Consider the following 4,317-nt stretch of genomic DNA (forward strand, 5'->3'; position numbering starts at 1 on the left):
TATCAGCGTAGCTCTTCTGTCGGTCTCTAGAGGCTTTCAATCGTTCACGAATATGAACGATTTTCTCTGTCGTTTCCCGATTGATCTCCGGACCGGTGACAGTATTGTCGGAAGCTTGCCCCCTGGCTAATTGGGTATCACCCACCTCAGCCCAGCACAGAGGGGATCTGCACTTTCGGCCGTAGAGGGCTTCAAATGGAGCAGCCTTGATGCTCGGGTGATAACTGTTATTATAGGAAAACTCGACAAGGGGTAAATGAGTATCCCATGCCTTTCCAAAGTCAATCACACAGGCTCGCAACATATCTTCCAGTGTTTGGATGGTCCTCTCACTCTGTCCGTCGGTCTGTGGATGGTAGGTTGCGCTCATGTCCAGCCTTGTTCCTAGGGAATGTTGTAGTGATTGCCAGAATCTTGAGGTGAACCTACTATCTCTATCAGAGATAATGGACATAGGTACACCATGTAGCCGTACGATTTCCCTAATGTATGTTCTCGTAAGTTTCTCCATCTTGTCAGTTTCTTTGATAGGCAGGAAGTGTGCAGACTTGGTCAATCTATCGACAATGACCCATATGGTATCAAGTCCACCCGTTGTCTTGGGCAACTTGGTTATGAAATCCATAGTGATCCGCTCCCACTTCCATTCTGGAATCTCTGGTTGTTGCAGTAAAACAGAGGGCTTCTGGTACTCGACCTTAACCTTTGCGCAAGTAAGGCATTTACTTACGAAGGTAGCAATCTCTGCTTTCATATTAGGCCACCAGTATAGCTTTTTAAGATCCAGATACATCTTATCTGAACCTGGGTGGACAGAATACCGAGTGTTGTGTGCCTCGGTCATGACCAAGTCTCGGAAACCACCGTGTTTCGGTGTCCAGATCCGGTTCATGAAATATAAGGCTCCGTCACCCTTGGCTTCTAAATTCTTGTCCATTCCCCTAAGGGATTCATTCGTTGCATTTTCAGGTTTCATGGCTTCAAGTTGAGCTGCCTGAATTTGCTTAGACAAGTATGAATGGATGGTTATTGACAATGACTTGACTTTGCGACCAGAATATTCCTTCCGACTTAGGGCGTCTGCTACTACATTGGCTTTACCCGGATGATAACGAATATGGCATTCGTAGTCACTGAGTAGCTCGACCCACCGTCGTTGTCTCATGTTGAGCTCCTTTTGATCGAAAATGTGTTGTAGACTCTTATGGTCGGTAAAAATAGTGCTTTTCGTTCCGTACAAGTAATGTCTCCAGATCTTTAGGGCAAACACAACTGCTCCTAGTTCAAGATCGTGGGTCGTGTAGTTAACCTCGTGTGTCTTCAACTGTCTCGAGGTGTAGGTGATGACCTTACCTCGCTACATTAGAACACACCCGAGCCCTTGATTCGATGCATCGCAATAGACTACGAAGTCTTCTATTCCTTCGGGAAGGGATAGTATTGGTGCGGTGCACAAGGCTCGCTTGAGCGTTTGGAACGCTCTCTCCTGTCTCTCTTCCCAGTCAAAGGCCACGCCTTTCTGGGTCAGGGTTTTCAGAGGTTTCACTATTCAGGAGAAATTCTGTATGAACCTGCGGTAGTAGCCAGCGAGACCTAGAAATTGACGAATTTCTGTAGGCGTCTTCGGTGCTGACCAATTCTCAATGGCTTTAATTTTGGATGGGTCCACGTGGATTCCCTCTTCGCTTACCACGTGTCCTAAGAATTTGACTCTTCGGATCCAAAATTCACATTTCGAGAACTTCGCATAAAGTTCCTCCTTTTGTAATGTCCCTAGAACTTGTCGCAGGTGATCGCCATGCTCTTCCTTACTTCGGGAGTAGATCAGGATGTCGTCAATGAAAACGATGACGAACTGATCCAAGTAAGGTCGGCGTACTCTATTCATCAGATCCATGAAAACTGCGGGCGCATTGGTCAATCCGAATGGTTTCACCACGAACTCATAGTGTCCGTAACGAGTCTGAAAGGCTGTCTTCGGCACATCCTCCTCTAGTACTCGTAACTGGTGATATCCGGATCTCATATCAGTTTTGGAAAAATAGTTCGCCCCTTGCAGTTGGTCAAATAGATCGTCTATGCGAGGCAGAGGGTAACGATTCTTGACCATCAGTTTGTTGAGTTCTCTGTAGTCGATACACATACGGAATGATCCGTCTTTCTTCTTAACGAATAAGACCGGTGCTCCCCAAGGTGAGAAACTTGGTCTTATAAAGCCCTTGCTGAGCAGTTCGTTAAGTTGACCAGAGAGTTCCTGCATCTCAGCTGGTGCTAAACGGTAGGGCGACTTGGCTACTGGGGTAGCTCCTGGGACTAAGTCGATTCTGAACTCGACCTGTCGTTGCGGAGGTAATCCAGGTAGCTCTTCTGGGAAAATGTCGAGGAAGTCGCTCACTACTGGGATGTTCTTCAGTTCTTTCGTCTCGAGGCTCGTATCGACGACGTGAGCAAGGAATGCATGGTATTCTTTACACAGATACTTCTGTGCTTGAATACTTGATATAATACGAAGACTTGCACCGAGTTTGTCGCCGTAAACGATAAGGGTTTCGTTAGACAGAAGGTTTAGACGGACTGCTTTCTCGTAGCACATGATGTCGGCGCGATGAAGGCTTAACCAATCCATGCCGATGATAACGTCGAAGCTTTTTATTGAGACCGGCATGAGGTCGATTGGGAATGAATGGTTATCTAGACTTAGGGTACAACCTAAGTATATGCTATGCGTACTTTCAGTTTTTCCATTAGCCATTTCTACTGTGAATTGTTCCTTAAGTGTGTGTGGTTGTTGCTTAAGCATGCGAGCAAATTTACGGTTTACGAAGCTTCGCTCCGCACCACTATCGAACAGAATGCATGCATAGGAGTTATCGAGGAGGAACGTACCAGTCACCACTGTGGGGTCAGCAACTGCTTCCTCGTGGCCTATCGCTAGTACCCTCCCTGCTCCTCCAGCATTCTTCGCTTTAGGGCAGACCCTCTTATAGTGGCCTGCTTCGCCACATCCATAGCAGGTCGGGTTCGTGCCAGAGCCAGGGACTTGGGTGATCGGTTGCGCCGGGAATTTACAGAAACAGACGGTGTGTCCTCTCCTGTTGCAGTTTGAGCACTGCATTTCACGGCAGGGGCTGTTGTGGTGGAAGTTGCATTTGTTGCACGTAGGCAAACTTCCAGCATACTGCGTCACCGGAGCAGTAGCAGTAGCAGGGGTTACCGCGGCATGCACTGCCACAATTTGCTGCTTTTTGGCAGCTCGCTGCTTCTTCTTTTCGTCCCAGAGCTTCCGCTTAGTGTCAGCGGGTTTGGAAGGTTCCGAGATGGCTAGGGTTGTTGTTGTAGGGGTTTTGACTCCATGGTCAATGAGTCGTTGTGCCAGTCGCTTGGCACTGTCGAAGGTAGCGGGGTTTGATGATAGAACATTCCCCTGATACGGAGGCACTAGCCCCTATATGTACCTTTCAATCTTTTTCCCTTCAGTGGGAACCATGTTGGGGCAGAGGGCCACCAGTTCGTTGAATCTGGCGGTATAAGCGACCACGTTGGTGCCCTTCATAGTCAGGTTCCAAAGTTCCTGCTCCAATTTCTGGATTTCGCCCCTCGGGCAGTATTCCTCAATCATGAGGTCTTTCATCGTTTCCCAGCCCATGTCGTTGACTACGACGAGGATTAGAGCTTTAACGTGGCCGTTCCACCACGTCAGGGCCTTTCCCTCAAAGGTGCATGCGGCATATTTGACTTTGCTCGCAGCAAGGCATGAACAGATTTCGAAGACTGATTCAGTCTTCTCGAACCATTGTGAGAGGGCAATGACTCCGCCGGTGCCATGGAAAGACTTCGGCTTGCAATTGGTGAAATCCTTGTAGGAGCACTCTCTCGAGCGCATAGGGGTTTCAATCGGAATTGATTCAACAGGGTTTCCACCTCTGCTGGCATCAGATGAGTGATACTGAGCCATGACAGTTGCCACTGCTGCAGCTACGGCAGCATTCAGGGCTGCAGTATCGATGACCGGAGGCGGAGGAGGCGGTAGAGGTGCAGGGTTATTCCTGGGAGATTTGCGAGGAGGCATCTTTCAGCTATAAGTTTATAAAGATAAGAAAAATGATAAGAATCAATTTGTAAGTAATGTGAGAGTGACACATGGACTAACTAACCATAGCCCAACAGTTGAATGAGTGTTTGAGATCACAACAAAGAGTATTAGTAGGAAAACACAAGTGTACAGATTTTTCCCACAGATTAGATAGATGTCAATAATACTGGTATTACCGATGTAATAAGTTCAGGGAAAAATCGACCTAACAATAGGTCTTACAT

The sequence above is a fragment of the Lactuca serriola genome, chromosome 3 (genome assembly GCF_051521515.1).
Source record: "Lactuca serriola cultivar US96UC23 chromosome 3, Lser_US96UC23_V15, whole genome shotgun sequence".
Taxonomy (NCBI): Eukaryota; Viridiplantae; Streptophyta; class Magnoliopsida; order Asterales; family Asteraceae; genus Lactuca; species Lactuca serriola.